This window comes from Siphateles boraxobius, unplaced genomic scaffold (assembly GCF_051911475.1).
Source record: "Siphateles boraxobius isolate OS27281-9 unplaced genomic scaffold, OSU_SipBor_1 1, whole genome shotgun sequence".
Lineage (NCBI taxonomy): Eukaryota > Metazoa > Chordata > Actinopteri > Cypriniformes > Leuciscidae > Siphateles > Siphateles boraxobius.
Genome location: NW_027508699.1, coordinates 5778713 through 5797489, shown reverse-complemented (window position 1 = coordinate 5797489; position 18777 = coordinate 5778713). Strand labels below are relative to the sequence as shown.

Genomic DNA, 18777 nt, shown 5'->3' with positions numbered 1-18777 from the left:
TGGTAGAAAGGGGTCAGCAAAGCAATCTGTAGTAGAGGCAAAGGCTGACCTTCAAATCGGGGATATCGTGGGACAGGTACAGCATGGAAGAGGGGGTTTTGGGCTCAGTTTAGCTCCTCCTAAATGGCACAAGGCAGGCCCAGCTCAAAGGAGGAAGCTGGTAGTCAACGAGGTGCGAAAGCAGGAGGAGAGGATGAGATGTATAAAGGGCATTTCCCAGGCCAAGCAGGGAGAGTGGACGAGATGGGAGAGTGTGGAACAACGCAAAATGGGCTGGCAAGACCTTTGGACAATGGAAGAGAGTAGGATCAGTTTCCTTATTAGGTCAACATATGATGTTCTCCCATCACCGTGGAACCTAAACCTCTGGGTAGGAGAGGATCCCTCTTGTCCTTTGTGTTCATCACCTGCCACATTAAGGCACATTTTGACAGGATGTAAGGTGGCTCTTAGCCAAGGTCGGTTTACTTGGCGCCATGACCAAGTATTGCGATGTTTGGCTTTAGCATTGGAAGGCAAGCGTAGTATGACCAATAAGTTGCCGCCTGTTCTAGCAAAACATTACACGCAGAAGACAATATTCCTCCGCCCAGGCGAGCAACCACCAAGAAAAGGTGCTAACACCAATTCTCGCCCAGGACAACTGGAAGCTGCTAGGGACTGGAAGATGCTGGCTGATCTTTATCAGCGGCTTATTTTTCCACCTGAGATTGCCACCACTAAACTACGACCAGATATTGTTTTGTTGTCTGGATCAGCACGCATTGTTCAACTGATTTCAAGAGTTAACAGTGCCATGGGAGGATGCGGTAGATGAGGCATATGAGAGGAAGAAACTGCGGTATGCTCATCTGGCCACTGAAGCAGAACAGCGAGGAGGGAGAGTCCAGGTTTATCCAGTGGAAGTGGGTTGTCAAGGTTTTGTGGCACACTCTACAACCCGGTTCCTCAGAGACGTCGGATTCAGTGGCCAAGAGTTGCGTCGCACAGTAAAAGAACTTATCTGAAACAGCAGAAAAGAGCAGCAACTGGCTGTGGTTGAGACGGAAAGATTCTAGCTGGCTGTGTACAGGCCGCCATGCTACGGTTTCGTAGAATTCTTGAAAACTTGAAGAGTCTGTTGGTTTATTTGTATAGGTTGTATAGTATTTACAGTCATTACGTTCCTGTGTATATTGCGTGAATGACGGGTGGTTGGGCAGATATTGTGTTTTGCGGTTCGTGGTATGCCATACGGAACCGTTGCCACTGAAACTGCATATTAAAGCACCAGTGGGGCTCGACAGCCTTAGTCAAACGGGTTGGCTCGTATGGTTGGGTTGCGGAGAGATTGTGAGATTGTGGTTAGATCTCAGCAGCAGGAGGGATGTAGAGGTCAGTAAGCTGGGCTGAGTTGAGTGGGGGACATAGGGGGGTGACTCTGGGACGCCAGAGTCACTGTCGAGCCCTCTTGAGGTGTCGTGGGCTAGTCAACGAAACACTGAGGACGGAAGGTGCCCACTTGAAGACCCTAGAGATGTCCCCTACTCAGGTCAATCCAGACGGTTGTCATGGGGGGACCGCACTGTGGTTGCAGCCGTTGTGTGTGCTGACGCGTGTTAACACTAGACAGAAGGAGATTTACACCACCATACGGAAAGAAGCGTAAATTAATGGAGAAGCAGAGGTTACTATAAAGCTTTGTCTTAGTTTAGCCAGTTTGTCTGCTTCCTGACCTGAGCCCCAGATTGTCATGTTTTGTCTCTAAGACTATGAGCCAAATTACTAGAGAGAAGAGCAGCACCATCCCAGGAGGGATGAATACCATCTCTTTTCAACAGGTCAGGTTTGCCCCAAAAACTTTTCCAATTGTCTATGAATTCTATATTATTTTGCGGACACCACTTAGACAGCCAGCCATTGAGTGATGACAATCTGCTATCTATCTCATCACTCCTTCGAACAGGAAGGGGGCCAGAGCAAATTACAGTGCCTGACATCGTACTTGCGAGTTCAAACACCTCTTTAATATTAATTTTGGTGATCTCCGACTGGCGGAGTCGAACATCATTAGTGCCGACGTGAATAACAATCTTAGAGAATTTACGATTAGCATTAGCCAGCACTTTTAAATTTGCTTTGATGTCAGGCGCTCTGGCTCCCGGCAAACATGTGACTATGTTTGCTGGTGTCCCTATTTTCACGTTCCGTGTAATAGAATCGCCAATTACCAGGGCACAATCAACAGAATTCTCAGTGGGTGTTTCACTGAGTGGGGCAAATTGATTTGTTGTGGTAATCGGAACGGAAGAGTGGTTTTTTGATCCGTGACTAGAGCGATCCCTCACCGTCACCCATCTGCCTGGCTGCAAAGGCAATAATTCAGCCGGAACCGAATTATGTAAAGAGTTTACTATGTTAGGCGCATCCAAAGTAGAATCTAAAGCTCTAGCACACTTACTATCCTCAATTAAAGTTTGGATCCGTGTTTCTAATTCTGAAATCTTCTCCGTCAGCCTGACTGTTTCCTTGCATTTATCACATATAAACCCTATATTGCCGACGGGGAAGGCTATGCTAAACATGTAACATGAAGTGCAGGTGACAATAACAGGACAAGACATTACTCACCGTGTTTGTTGACTGATTCTTACTCACCTGGGCTTTTTATGAACTCAGAGGCGCGGGCGCGCGAGAGAAAAATAAATAAATAACTGAGCGCACGGGTGGCGCGTTAACAGGCTAGCGAGTTACTAGCGTGTTGTTCTAACAATAACGGAAGCTAGCGATGTCAGGTTAATCTGAGATGTTGTCTAAGCTGTATTTAGTAGTATAAACAACTAGAAATGGTAGTAAATGATGGTTCAAAACAGAAAGAAATACAAAGCTAATACGAGGCTTAGACGGAGCTTACAGCCTCGAAGCAAACAAAACACAAAAGGCAGCTACGCAGACAGGAGCAATCGATCAGGATCGGGAACAGCAATCGAACAGTGGTGCTTATCTTGGCGAAAGCCGAGTACAAATCAGCATGAAGTTTTAACATCTACTCTTGTGTAATGGAAATCTTTATCAATTAACAATGACTAACATGTTACACATCTTTAGCTGTTAATTGTGCTGAACTGAGACTTTTGTGCCTTTAGTCAGCTCAGTCAGTGAGTTCGCTTGCGCGATTTCTCACTCCTCGAACATGCGTACAATATTAATAACAGTATACAAATAGATTGAAACTGAATTGCTCATAAACAAGTTTAAAATGTGCTAAGCATTTTCTCCACCAAACTGTAACGAAACCCTGGGTCAGGCTTTGGGGATACGTATTCAAAGATTATTAATTTACAATTAATAATCGTTCATACGGGTTTGACCCAGATAATCATACATGTTAAATCTCCCAAAAAGGGATAATATTTCCCTGCATCTGCATTCATATATGTACTTAGGCAATTAACACAAAGGATTATAATTAATTGCATATGTAGACTATATTTTACAGACAGGTTAAAATTAGCTCAATTGTATATCAATACTTAATCAAAATGGATTATAATTAAATATTTAATATATCAATTATGCCTATCATAGATAGATCGTCGGGATAATCTTTAAGGGGATTAATTTGTGACCGAATCATGTTTTCGTCCAGCAAAAGCCTGATCATTCGATCTCAATCAAACCTCACAAAATTATCCTACTTTATAGACTTTCAGGAGAAGCTATTCCTCTGGCCAGAAGGAACAGCTTTCCTGTTCTATAACGATTCTTTAAGTAGGCTATCAATAAATTTGTATAGCACGTAGCTTTGAATTGTATACATTAAAGGGACTTGTATGAGCAGGGACAGAATCAATAAATGAATTTAATGCATTTAATAAAGGCAAAGTTACGTATACAGGTTATAACAAACAATAAATGTATTTACAACAAAGTACAACGACAATGGAAAAGAATGCATCAATAAAGAGAGAGAATGAGAGAGAGGGAGAGAGAGAATGAGAGAGAGAGAGAGAGAGAGATCCGTAAGGATCACAGTTTTGCTAACTTCACCTGGACAAAACCCTGTGAGAGACCACAAGAAATCAACATCAAAACTTACTGCTATGAAAGCTTAGTAAAGGAAATACTTGCACATTTATAGCTCTTTTGTGTGGCTGATATGAAGTGTGTGTCTCGATCCTGGGAGCGTCACGTGTTCACTCGTTCTTCTAGAGCGAGCCAAGCGCGGCGATTTTGAATGTCCGTTTGAGGAGAAGTTGCCGGTTGATAATTCAGACTAAGTTCATTTTACTCGTCGTTGGAAATGAACCAAGGAGAATTCGAAAATGGAAAATAAAAACTTAAAGAAACAAACAAACAAAGGAAAAGATCCCCTGAGGGGGATCAGGCGGAGCAGTTACATGATGCGAAGAGAGGAGAAGTAAGAGCGAGAGACTGATCTCTATCAGTCATTTAAAAGGGGTGAAGATGTCACACCCTCTTGGGGTATGTGAGCCAATCCGAAGTGGTCCATTTGGAGGGAGATTTTATGACTCTTTTTGTTCAGACAGCACATTTGAATCTGCAATTTCATTGGGTGTTTTAAGAGAAAGAATCTCTGATTCTTATAAAACCCTTGTGTCACAAAGTTAACAAAATGTAATGTAAATTAACAAATCGGGAACGAAGATTGGAATTCATAGAGACAAAATATGGGTTGCATATTTGTATGCAAAGTCTAAAACATTAACCCATTAGAGTTTACAAGAAAACGTCTCAGGTTACAACTGTAACCTATGTTCCCTGAGAACAGGGAACGAGACAATACGTCATCGACGCTATGGGAAACGCCTCAGGCGTGACAGGTGTCTGAAATCAAGTATCAACTCACAACAATCATGTTGACCGGCGACAGCCCGTGCTTCATCAGCTCGAATGATGAGCACGCAACCTGGATGTATAAAAAGGGCGCCTTGAGACCGTGACAACATCCTATCGTCTGAAGGGACTGTTGCAGGCAGGCCCCGAGGTATGGCAGGGAGACGTATTGTCTCGTTCCCTGTTCTCAGGGAACATAGGTTACAGTTGTAACCTGAGACGTTCCCTTTCGAAGGGAACTCAACAATACGTCATCGACGCTATGGGGAACGAAATACCCACGCCGCCATACTGAGGGGAGTGCATGCCCAATGGCAGTGACAACTGTCAGAACCAGTAATACAAAGGACACTAAAACCACTCACCCTAGGTCACGTTGGGCTGTCAGTGACAGCACTCCTTACCGATCATAGCCCAAGCTAATGAACCGAGAAAACTGCCAGAACATAGTTCACGGGAGGAATTTCTGGGCCAGCTCAAAGGCTTAGGACCACAACTTCCTAATAGAAGGGGTCCCTTCTAGGGAGTGTGGCTAGGGGACTCAAGGGACACCCAGCCAGTCACTATTCAGGAGAGCATGCCTCCTGACATGCCACCAGGCTGGCCTGGTGATCTATCCTAAGACGCACAGTCTGGCCACTGCCTGTCTGTCCGAGACAGAGCCTCTGGAAACTGCCTTGGAAAAGGCATCCAAAACTGAAGGCCTGCAAAGCTGGCAGAAACCATTCAGTTCCGGATCACAGAGACGGGATTCCCCGGAGAGTGTGACTCAACCTCAAGAAATGACGGAATACGTCCACTCAATCCATGGGCCTACCCAGTGTTCGTTCTGAACACTGAGAAAGTAAGAGGAATCAAAACCAGGAAGGTCTTCTGAAGCCTAAGACCTGATAACCCCCTATGTGGGGAGCTCCAGTACATGAGGGCTCATATCAGGAAGGCCGGTGAAGCCTGAAACCTGACGACCACAGCATGTGGAAGTACATACTCAGGAAGGCCCATGCGGCCTGTAACCCAGCGACCACAGTATGTGGGAGCTCATATTCAGGAAGGCCGGGTGAGGCCTGTAACCTGGTGACCACAGTATGTGGGAGCTTATATCCAGGAAGGCCGGCTGAGGCCTGTAACCTGGCGACCACAGTATGTGGGAGCTCATATTCAGGAAGGCCGGGTGAGGCCTTTAACCTGGCGACCACAGTATGTGGGAGCTCATATTCAGGAAGGCCGGGTGAGGCCTGTAACCTGGCGACCACAGTATGTGGGAGCTCATATTCAGGAAGGCCGGGTGAGGCCTGTAACCTGGCGACCACAGTATGTGGGAGCTCATATTCAGGAAGGCCGGGTGAGGCCTGTAACCTGGCGACCACAGTATGTGGGAGCTCATATTCAGGAAGGCCGGGTGAGGCCTGTAACCTGGCGACCACAGTATGTGGGAGCTCATATTCAGGAAGGCCGGGTGAGGCCTGTAACCTGGCGACCACAGTAGGTGGGAGCTCATACTCAGGAAGGCCGGTGAGGCCCGAAACCGGGCAACCACAACCTGTGGGAGCTTACTTTCAGGAAGGCCTGGTGAGGCCTGTAACCTGACAACCACACCATGTGGGGCTACTTCCAGAAAGGCCATAAATATGGATTTTTAGAAAGTACATGAAACAAAAGTGCATGAACTTAGCCATTCTGAGTCCAGGAAGGCCTGGATCAAAAGTGGAAGTTAGCTAGAGAAAGGCGTCTGTCGTAGCATACTTTGATGACAGGACGCATCTAGAGTGGGACCCAAGGTGAAAGACCAGGGTCTAGCCACATAGGAAGGGACTGAAGCGTACAGCGCACGACCCTTACCATAAGAAATGGATTTTAGAAAGTACACAAGACGTTTCGTCGTGTGACTTACCATAAGTATGGGTTTATTTAGAAGGTACGGAGTGTACAAAGAAAATAGATGAAGTAAATGTGCATGTACTTCATCACTCTAAATTCATTAGGCCGGTTTTGAGGCCTGAATTTACCCATGATCAGGAAGGCCAGATGAGGCCTGTAACCTGGCGACCACAGTATGTGGGAGCTCACATTCAGGAAGGCCGGGTGAGGCCTGTAACCTGGCGACCACAGTAGGTGGGAGCTCATATCAGGAAGGCCAGAGAGGCCTATAACCTGGCGACCACAGTAGGTCGTACTCAGGAAGGCCGGTGAGGCCTGTAACCTGGCGACCACAGTATGTGGGAGCTCATATTCAGGAAGGCCGGGTGAGGCCTGTAACCTGGTGACCACAGTATGTGAGAGCCCATATTCAGGAAGGCCAGGTGAGGCCTGTAACCTGGCGACCACATTAGGTGGGAGCTCATCCACAGTGTGTGGGAGCTCATAACCAGGAAGGCCGGATGAGGCCTGTAACCTGGCGACCACAGTATGTGGGAGCCCATAACCAGGAAGGCCGGCTGGGGCCTGTCACCTGCCACAGAATGTGCCGGGCCACAGTATCTGGGAGCTCACATTCAGGGAGGCCGTGTGAGGCCTGTGACCTGACATGTAGAAGCCCATCACCAGGAAGGCCGGTGAGGCCCGTAACCTGGCAACCACAGTATGTGGGAGCTCACACTCAGGAAGGCCAGGTGAGGCCTGTAACCTGGCGACCACAGTATGTGGGAACTCACATTCAGGGAGGCCGGGAGAGGCCTGCAACCTGACATGTAGAAGCCCATCACCAGGAAGGCCGGTGAGGCCTGTCACCTGGCGACCACAGTGTGTGGGAGCTCATAACCAGGAAGGCCGGATGAGGCCTGTAACCTGGCGACCACAGTGTGTGGGAGCTCATAACCAGGAAGGCCGGATGAGGCCTGTAACCTGGCGACCACAGTGTGTGGGAGCTCATAACCAGGAAGGCCGGATGAGGCCTGTAACCTGGCGACCACAGTATGTGGGAGCTCACACTCAGGGAGGCCGGGTGAGGCCTACAACCTGACAACCACAGTGTGCGGGAGCTCACGTTCAGGGAGGCCGGGTGAGGCCAACAACCTGACAACCACAGTATGTGGGAGCTCACATTCAGGGAGGCCGGGTGAGGCCTGCAACCTGACAACCACAGTATGTGGGAGCTCACATTCAGGAAGGCCGGGTAAGGCCTGTAACCTGACATGTGGAAGCTCATAACCCGGAAAGCCTGGCGAGGCCTGTAACCTGGCGACCACAGTGTGTGGGAGCTCGACTCACAACCTTGCTTACCAAACATGTCCCCGGCTCTGTACAGGAGGCGAGTTCTGAAAAAGAAGAGAAAAATGTTATTTGCGCAAAAGAACATTTTCACTCAGCATAAAACCTGCAGCATGCGGAATGAGGCACACCGGGAGTCAGAAACTCAGTAACCCCCTCTTTCTTTTCTTTCTTTTTTTTTACTGTTTCACAAGTAAAGGTAAGGCGCTCCTATCAACCAAGCTGAAGCGGGCCATCAGAGAATTCATGAGCTCATCATGGGCCCCGCCCCAGGCCTGATGTAGGAGGAGCCTGGGAGCGATGGTGGATAGGAAACAAGATCCAGGGAGGTTAACGTTTGGTCTGAGAACGTTTGCTCTGGATCACCTCCCTGAGATCGTGCCTCACGCGGGAGTTACGCCTCCTGCGCGCCCTGCTCCCTCTGCTAGGAGGAGGGGGCGCGCGGGAAGCGACACTGGCCTTCTGGGCCTGTCTGTGATCCTCAGACCACGACGGACCAGGCCCTCCCGCCTGCCTGGGCTGGGCCGAGGACCTCCGCGGTATGCAGCTCTTAAACGCCGCAGAGCGCGCCCTCGCCTCCCTGAACTTATCGACCACCGTGTCGACAGAAGGTCCGAAAAGCTCGGAAGGCGAAACCGGCGAATCGAGGAGAAAGGTCTTTTCTTTCTCCCCGATGTCAGCCTGGTTGAGCCACAGATGCCTCTCCGTGGCCACCATAGCCGCCATCGAACGACCGATTGAGGCAGCAGACTGTTTGGTGGCCCGGAGAGACAAATCCGTGGTGCGGCGCAGCTCTGCGACCGCGTCAGGGGACAGACCGCCCCCCTGATCGAGGTCCCGCAGCAGGTCGGCCTGGTAGGCCTGAAGGACCGCAAGGGTGTGCAGAACCGCTCCTGCCTGACCTGCTGCTGTGTACGCTCTGCCATTCAAGCGTGATGTAGTCTTAAGCAGCTTGGATGGCAGGGACGGAGCTCCTAGTGACGAAGACCGACCAGAGGCGAGATAGTTGGCCAACGTCTCGTCCACTGGTGGCATCGACACATACCCGTGCTCCGCGGCCCCATCCACAGCAGCGAAATTATTCCGCCGATGCAGATAAAGACGCGCAGAGAACGGGTTCTTCCATGCCTTCTCGATCTCAGAGTGGAGATCAGGAAGGAATGGAAGGCTCGTCCGGGCTGGTGGTTTATGGGAAGGGAGGAACCGATCGTCCAAAATACCACGAGCAGGTTCCTCCCGGACGCGCCTCCACTGTAGCTGTAATCTGTTGGTGGCGCGCCCCATAACATCCACCAACTCAGCGTACACTGGGCAGGAGGGCTGAGATGGTTCAGTCTCAACCAGACTGACATCATCAGCAGCCAACTCCTGCCCGGCCCGAAGAGAACCGGTTACAGATCCATCAGAAAGAGAAAGAACCTCTTCAACATCGACCTGTAACTCACCCTCGTCAGCTGGCAGATCATCCGCGAGGTTAACGCCCCTCTCCAGACGATCTGCCAGCTCCATCTGAGAGCCCCACGAGCTCACGCGCCGCTGAGCCTCAGCCCGAGCGGGACCAACACCGCGGGGTTCAGATGCCGCGCCCACTTCCCTCGAGAAGTGGGACAGACGAGAACGGAGCGTTTTCAGAGAAAACGCTCACAGTTTGCGCAGGAAGCTCCCTCGAGAACTTCCCGCGCGTGCTCTTCTCCCAGGCAGAAAACGCACAGATCGTGTGAATCCTCCGGTGTCAAATATCTGGGACACGGGTCGGCACACTTGCGGAAAGTATTTCTCCCCTTCTCTGCACGCTTCATTTTTGTTGACTACTCAAAAACAGACAAACAGTCCCTGAAGACGAAAAGGAAGTTGTCACGGTCTCAAGGCGCCCTTTTTATACATTCAGGTTGCGTGCTCATCATTCGAGCTGATGAAGCACGGGCTGTCGCCGGTCAACATGATTGTTGTGAGTTGATACTTGATTTCAGACACCTGTCACGCCTGAGGCGTTCCCCATAGCGTCGATGACGTATTGTTGAGTTCCCTTCGAAAGGGAACAAAGGCCAAAACAACATCTGAAGGAAAATCATGAGATGTGAAAATTAGATACATGTTTATACATTTCTCAAGTGGTTATATATATATATATATATATATATATATATATATATATATATATATATATATATATATATATATATAAGATTAACCCTCTGAGGTCTGAGGTGTTTTCTGGGTTCTGGAGGTGTTCTGACATGCTCTGACATTTGTGCTTATTTCTGTTACTTGTGACATTTTCATGGCTAAAGTCTTATTACATTGTATTCAGCACAAACTCTGCTACAGTAATATGTCAGCAGCATGTATGTAAAAGTTTGGAGTTTTAAGATAATAATGATTATGCATGGTTTGTGAAAAAACAAAAAACAAATGTCACTGAAATAAGGTCATAAAACCCATAGTGATTATTTCTTCACAAGACTTGAAAATTGTATCACGTAGCCAAGAATATTTGCTCCAAAACTATGTGAAAATCATCCTGCATACTCATTTAGATAAGACAATATATTGATTTAAAATTTGTATGACGTGTTTTGTGTGAGAAAGCTTTATGCGAGGAGGCGTGATCTCTCATTAATATGAATGCATTTTACACCTGAGAAAGACAAAGACCCTCCCCTAATGGCCCTATAAGGTGCTATCCGGCCCGATCATTATGAGGAGCCTTGCACAAAGAATGAGGAGAAATTAAAAAAAGAATGGCTTTTAGATTGTCTGGATTTATTTACAACACAGCATAATCCAAAGATACACAACAAAGGACAGAAAGCACATTAGTAAACACACTGATCTAAAGAAAAAGACTTAAACAGTGACACACCTTTGTGCCATTCCTGAAACATAGTAGCCTACATACCTGTCATGTCCAAGGTGTTTGACTTTTCATTTTACCATGTTCATGTACAGAGACTCATGTGAATGTTGAAGTCAGCAGGACTCATCCAGTGGCATCTGGTCCCTTTCTAAAAAATAAATAAATAAACACCTGTAAACATGTTGATATCAAGACAAACTATAGAGCTGCACGATTCTGGGTATACATTTTAGATTTTTCACTCACAAACACACACATATATATACACACCCACTGTCGTTCAAAAGGTTGGGGTCGGTATGATTTTTAATGTTTTTAAAATAAGTCACTTATGCTCACAAAGGCTGCATTTATTAGATTAAAAATACAAAACTAACCCAGTAATATTGTGAAATAATATTTCAATGTAAATCAGCTGTTTTCACGGCAGTGTACATATGTATATGTATTTTGTGAATATATATATGAACACCTAGTTTGTTATGCCTTGTATATAGGCATGTGTAGGGCTGCATAAAATAATAACAATAGCCTAGATAGCAGGCAGCCTATAAATAGTTAAAATTGATCACTTCAGTAACACTACACTAGACAAACATATATTGTTTATCATGTTACTTCAAATATTGCTATTCGTTATGAAATGAGATGAGTTTGGCGTGAAGCCTAATGTGTGGCGTGTTCTGCTTTTCAAACACACAGCGTGACTCAGACCCAAACTCAGTGCGTGCAACGATCGAGCCGCTCCAAACTATGAAACATTATTGTTACATTATACATCTACGTTTGAGCAGATATCCACAAATACAGTATTTAACAGTAAACACAGGTCTAAACATTATAAAATTCACCATATTAGAATAAACACTCATACTAGCATACTTGTATCTCATTTCATAACATTTTAGGCTGGCACCAGTTTAGTAGCTACAATGTAAAGTTTATGCAACAATAAAACACTTACTATTATGTCTCTTACCTCTTACCTCTTACTCATAATCAAAACGTCTTCTTCTGAGGTAAATACAAGGTAAATCCACAGCACAAACAGTCTTCCAAACTGATGAAAAGTAGAGAAATACTGGAGTAGCTGATTCTTTGTTTCGAGCTGATGAGGGATTTAACAGCTCTGCGTACCTTCACGTGGATCATTTGAATGAGAACAGCTCGTGCTTGTGGGGGTGTTGTCAAATTAAAGTTAATGAGCTCGGGCTGGAGAAACTGTACATGTCCTTGCTTTCATACGGATTTTTAAACCGAGAATATTTGTTTTTGATATGATTTACTTCATTTAAAAAAGGAGACTTCAAGCTTTGTAAAGTCATTACTTTCATGTGTGGGTGGCAAGTATTGGCTGAGTTACAGATCATTTTCTGTCGCGTTTCAGAATGAACTTCACATTGAGAGAGAAGACAGAACGTGCATCATGTTTTTTTTTTCTTTATTTTACGAAAAACACAACTTTTTGTTTTTATTATTAGAGTACACAAAAAAAGAAGACATTTAACAGTTTTTAATGATGTATAACACTTGCCTGTATGGCAAAAATCGACAGAGATATTTGAGTTTCTTTTCAACTGATAAGAAAAAAAGCGAGACTATTGCGCTGGCGCGATAGCCGACCCCAGGGGGTTAACAGGGTTTATTTATCCTCCTCAGGAGAATTAAGCGAGTGTCACATCTCTCAGGAATTCCCTTTTAGAGGTCGTAAAAATCCTTATCTATTGTAACAGGATATTAACTAGGCAAAACCAACACTCTGTGTGTGTGATTGGTCCAGACGCTACAACTACTATACACTTCCCAGATACCTTCATAGGACCTGGGCAATCGGATGAACATAACAACATATCAAATATATTTTGGTAAAGTCTTTATATGATGAAGTTAATGAAAGTTTCATGTGTGAGTGTGTGTGTGTGTGTGTGTGGGTGTTGGAATGTGCTTTGGTCTCCATTCTGGCCTGGCTCTGAGGAGATAACAATCTCTTTGAGGCCTGACCCCCTGCTGTGTTTGTGTGTGTGTGTGTGTGTGTGTGTGTGTGTGTGTGTGTGTGTGTGTGTGTGTGTGTGTGTGTGTGTGTGTGTGTGTGTGTGTGTGTGTGTGTGTGTGTGTGTGTGTGTGTTGTACACAAGTTCCTTCTCGTTGGAAAGGGGGAGGCTTGGTTTTAACCAGAGCTGAAACAAGCGTGCAGTAGCTCATCACTCCATCCTGTTATTCTGCTTCTTTTTTACTTAAAGGGATAGTTCACCCAAAAATGAAAATTCTGTCAGTATTTACTCACCCTCATGTTGTTCCAACCCTGTAAGACCTTCGTTCATCTTCGGAACACAAATTAAGATATTTTTGATTAAATCTGAGAGCTGGATCACTCCTCCATAGGCTTCTAAGGGATTGAAACTTGCTAGCCCCGAAAAGTTATTAAAGACATCGTTAAAATAGTCAAAGTGACTACAGTGGCTCAATCTTAAGTTTATCAAGCGACGAGAATACTTTTTGTGCACAAAAATAAACAAAAATAACGACTTTATTTCAACTATTCATTTTCTTCTCTGTGGGCCTCTAGTCAGTTAACGTAGTGTGATTGCGTAGAGCTATGTTACACGTAGGGTCACTATTGGCCGACGCTGGTCATGTTGGTGATGCGTGTGACGTATAACAACAGAAGCTTACGCTATTACACTAGTGAACTGACTCGTTCACTAGTGTAATTTGGAAACGAGCAGATTTGGAGTGGCCTTGGATGGCCCAGTGCATTATGGGTGTTGAAGTTCTCGGGTACCACCAATAAAATAAAATAAAAATTGCCTTTCTACCATATAGGCTGACAAGTTTATGTAAAGCCCCTTTTGTCAGTAGTGAATTTCCACTTTAAGTGGTCTCACATCTACCCAGAGATTCCTACCAGCTTTTTTTCTTTTCTGTGGCACTCTCATACAATTTAGGTATAGGATGTACATTTTCATGTATAAAGTAATAGATTACATAAATGTACCTAAATTTGTTCAAAGCTTATTAATGTGGGTGTTGGATCTTGTGATGCATCTAGGGATGTGGCAGCCTGTAGATCACATACAAACTGTTTATTGCAGTGTATTTGTCACTTCCAACAGTTTAAAAAGAAAGTTTGTGTAGATTGTGAGAGAATTTAAAAAAAAAGTACTGGTGCAGAAATGCATCGCTGTCTGAAAAAATTTAATTAGGACTACTCCTCAAAAATCCATTGGCTTATCAACATGCAAATGATGCACCAGATGTCAGTAGTAGGAAATGACAGGAATCCATTTATTAAAAAGTGTTCTCATTCAGTGTGGATGGTTCTTTTAGGTTAATATATGGATGGTTCTTTTAGGTTAATATATCTTATGATTAAGTTTTAGAACCACTCTTAAAAAACAAACAAATACATATTGTTAGTGAAATCGTCAGTTTTTTTGTCTGTTTAATTGCTATTTTATGTGACTGAGGATCATAGCAAATGTCTTTTTTGTTTTCTCAGGTAAACATAGATCTGCAACCTGCACACTAAATCTGACAATACACAAATTACTTTTCAACATCATTTTGCATGGCTTAACATTATAACCCTCTGGAAAAAATGTGAACTCTGATATAATTTGATCAATGTAATCAAAGTTGTTGCTGTTATGAAGTGACCTCTCAGTATTTCACAAGATTCTGAATGTTGTCAACCACTTAAAAGTAATGCACTCTATCTTAGGTGTAATCCTGCTTTATTGTCACTGTTATATGTGTGCTGAACTTCAATCAGTTGATTCTATCAGTTGTTGATTAGTGTAAACTGATCATGTTGTATTTATTTACGGTGTTCTTTGTGATCAAGACAAGTGTAAAATAAACTCAAACTGACATTTGTTTGTTGTCACTCTTCTATAAAACTGGGGGATTGATTTCCTGATAACAAACTTGAATAAGTTTAGCTGAAAAAACAAACAAAATTAAGGACTAAACCAAGTTCTACCTCAACATCTTGATTTGGTGTGTTAAAAAATATATATGTATATATATATATATATATATATATATATATATATATATATATATATAAATTCTTTTTTTTTTCTTACTGGAGTCGGAAGCACTCAACAGTGCAGAGTGAAGGCTTGTGAACAGCAATGTTGATTCATTTTAGACTGACTCAGTGGTGAAGGACTAAAACTTGTGGGGGAACCTTGTTATTATCCTGTTGCATCCTGTTGGCAAAAGTTGTTAAGCATATGCCCTTGTGTGATTATGACGAAAGAGAGACCACTGTTTACTTAAAGGCACAGACCGTTTTCTTTTGGCAAGGACCCCGTGGAATCTTGACTTCTGGTGGAAGACGTATAAAAATGTCATAAGAGTTAAAGAGGACATATCATGAAAATCTGACTTTTTCAGTGTTTACATGCTATAATTGGGTCCCCCGGTGCATCTACCAACCCAGAAAACGTGAATAAGACAACCAAGTAACTTTGTTTTGGTAAGCCTTTCTCAGCAAGCATGTCAAAAAATAAGCCGATCATTTCACTCCCCTTCTGACGTAGGTAGGGGATCTTATTATAATATTACTGCCCCTTAATCTGCACGTTTCCACCCAAGGCGCTGCCATTTGGTTTTCGGAAGCAACAACAGTGTAACCAGTTCTAACGCAATGGCAAAAGTTCGAGCAAAGCATGCAAACTGTTCTTCGTCGTTGGCTGCACAAACGAGCACAGAACACTATTTGACCAAAAAATGTCACAGCTGTCTTACCTCAGGGAACTGTGTAAAAGTTAAACATGACGGCATATGCAAGTCGATGAGATGAATCAATGTAACTCCACAACAACTACATGGATCTACTAACCATTGAGAGATGTCCAGGTGCAGTCTAAAAGTTGCAACCTCTTCCTGAATCTCTCCGTAAGGCTGCACTCCGCTACTGGTTATTTCTGAGATTTTGGATGAGGGAGATTATTTGTGTGTTTTGTTATTGCCGAAGTATCCAAAGCTCTTGTAAAGGATCGGCCCTGTTCTGAACGGCTCTGTTCAGCTATTTTGAGCTGAAATTTCACAGACACATTCTGGGGACACCATAGATTTATATTACATCTTGTGAAAAGGGGCATAATATGTCACCTTTAATGATAAACTCTAGTGGAATACAATTTTTGTTATTTTTTAGATTAATCAGTCAAATTTTACTCCGCTTAGCCATGCATTGTAGGATTGGTTCAACTAAAGCCCAAAGTATGCATAGCCTTTCAAAGTAAACTCCATTTGATGTGTATACAGACGGTCGATGCATGCCCATTATGACAACGTGCACTACCAGTGGCTCGGCAATCTCTCCATGAGTTTTAACCCACATACACATCTTTTTTACAGGCACTTTCTAGTCTCCACGTACAATCTCTCATCCACATAGCCATCCACTGTTGTTGTTTGCTGGCATTTTTGTCTCTTTTGTTTTTGTCTTTGACTACTTGAATCAGCAATCCTGGCGCACTGTTGCCACCTTTGTGCACCAACTAATTAGTGCAAAAAAGTGTGTACAGAGTATGCATGAAAAAATTGGGCTGTGCACGTACAGTATTCGTGAAATGTGCTGATGGCGATATTCGCATCACGTGCACTGTTCGCGGACCCTGGCATTAGTGTAAAAAGTGAAGTAGTGTTAATTTCGTTAGCAAAATCTGAGGAAAAATTTTAGTGGACAACCTTTTTTCACAAAGACGAGACGACACCAACGGCCTTAAACGATAACTGACCATATCAACATGCAATATCGTTGACAAAAAAAGGTAGAAAAAAATAAAAACAAGTAAACTGTAGTTCAGCTATCTCCATTTGAGATATTCTGCTTTAATGAATGCGTCATTCAGTCAGTCTGCGTTCTGTTCACGGTCCGCTAAGTCTGCGATCAAACCTTCTTATTGATGAACTGTAATAAATCCAAACATGGATCTCGACTATTATTTCCCATTGTGGTTGAATAAATCAAGCGTAGCGTTAGTTCTGGCAGGTCACGGTAGTCAAGCTCACATCGACTGACTTTCAGCTGATCCACGTCTACCTATAGGAATACAACGCTTATCACACCCCTATATAAGGTCCAGTCAGTATTATCAGCAGCTTTATCGCATTGCTTAGGAGCCAGTTACCCTCCTCCATCCCCAGCTCCTCCTGTTGTCCAGTCAGGATTTGGCCTTCTAATATTCCTCTTCGAATCAGACTCATTATTATGTTGTTACATTAAATTATTGTCATTATGAACATTAATGATATCGCAATACCTTTATGTTGGTTCTGTTCCATTTACCCTGGGGGTTTTCGCTGCTCTCTCTGCTCTTATCCATGCTAGGCTGCATGGATGGGCAGTGAGTTCTTGCCCAAAACAGAACAATACCGCCATTTAAAATGTAATATGCTAATTGCCCGTCATCTTTGAAGATCGTGTGCAACCTAACATTTGGAATTATTATTTATACTATTTTGGAATTACTATTAGGAATTTCATCGTTTAATTTTTTTAACCAGTTTTCATAATGTAGAGAGTGTTAATTTAAATGATAAATAGCCTATAATAAATCAGAATACTAGATGACGGAAAATAAAGCATGCATATGAGTTGATTTTTTTGTGCTTTTATTATAGGTGAAAGTGCAATAATTCTAATAAAATGTAGATATACATTTCTGAAACGACAACAATCGTTGTGATTATAATTTTGAGCAAAATAATTTAGATTATCAATTTAACCATTATGCAGCATGACGAAAATGTAGACTAAAATGCCCAGACATTTACCCAAGGTTCACAGACCAGGTTTAAGCCTAGTCCCAGACTAAAATGCATGAGCTTTTTTAACTGAAAGCTATGTACACTGACGCAGTGTTTCCCAAACCTGTCCTGAAGGACCACCAACACTGCACGTTTTCTTTGTCTCCCTAATCAAACACACCTGATTCAACTCATCAGCTCATTATCACATGGGTTAATGAGCTGATGAGTTGAATCAGGTGTGTTTGATTAGGGAGACAAAGAAAAAGTGCAGTGTTGGTGGTCCTTCAGGACAGGTTTGGGAAACACTGCACTGACATATCTTAAAATACGTCAGTGCCATTGTTTTGTCTCAAGATTTACACCAGTAATGTTTTTTTCTAAGGCATGTTTATAAAAGCTATTTAAATGTCCTAATTGAACCAAGGCCTATTACTAGCTTAATCTAAGCCCTGTCTGTGAAACCAGACCTCAATCGACTAAAATTTTACTAAACAAAAACAGAACAAGGTTGACTAAAAATGATAAAAATTAAAAAGTACATTTGGCACAGGACAAAGACTAAATTTAATTAACAGTAAAGTGAAGCAGACTTTGGCCTTAAACTAAGCACAATGTTTGTGTGCTTGTTTCACTTCTGCAGCAGAAAATTTAGGGCACATATACTAAGTGTTTTGCTTCTGTTTACCAAGGACACTTGTTTCACTCCTTTCCATTGCGTGATAAACAGCAAACTCTGGTATTTTCTGCATAAACTCTCAAGACGTACATTTCAGCTACTTCGATTGGGTAGCCTGAAGACATGGAGAGTATGAACACATACTGGTGTGGTTAGAAGCAGCCATGCAATGTGAGGAAGTGGCAGCGGTCTGGTCCAACCACAGTGAGATCCAGCTCTGTCTTGAAGCGGATGATGTGGAGACAGTAGGGATTTTTACTGGCCTCCACTTACTGGTCTGTTTACATGATGGACTTGGTGTAGGCTACTCTGGGAGGAGGGGTGCCTCTTAATGGTAAATCAATCAAGTTCATCCTCTCTCATGGGAAAAGGATGGTGAGGGCTTGGACTTTGATTCTGTAGAGTAAATATGCTTGTTATTAAGTGTATCAAG

The 18777-nt window shown here is 43.7% G+C and overlaps 1 protein-coding gene across 2 annotated transcripts in view; it reads left to right on the top strand.

The window, feature by feature from the left end:
- snap47 (synaptosome associated protein 47) overlaps positions 1–14775 on the top strand; it is a 60077-nt gene extending 45302 nt beyond the window's left edge. For both annotated transcript variants that reach the window (XM_077248209.1, XM_077248086.1), the window contains exon 7: positions 14400–14775. The gene's annotated coding sequence lies outside the window, so the exon portion shown is untranslated. The remainder of the gene's footprint in view (positions 1–14399) is intronic.
- Positions 14776–18777: the final 4002 nt, after the last annotated feature.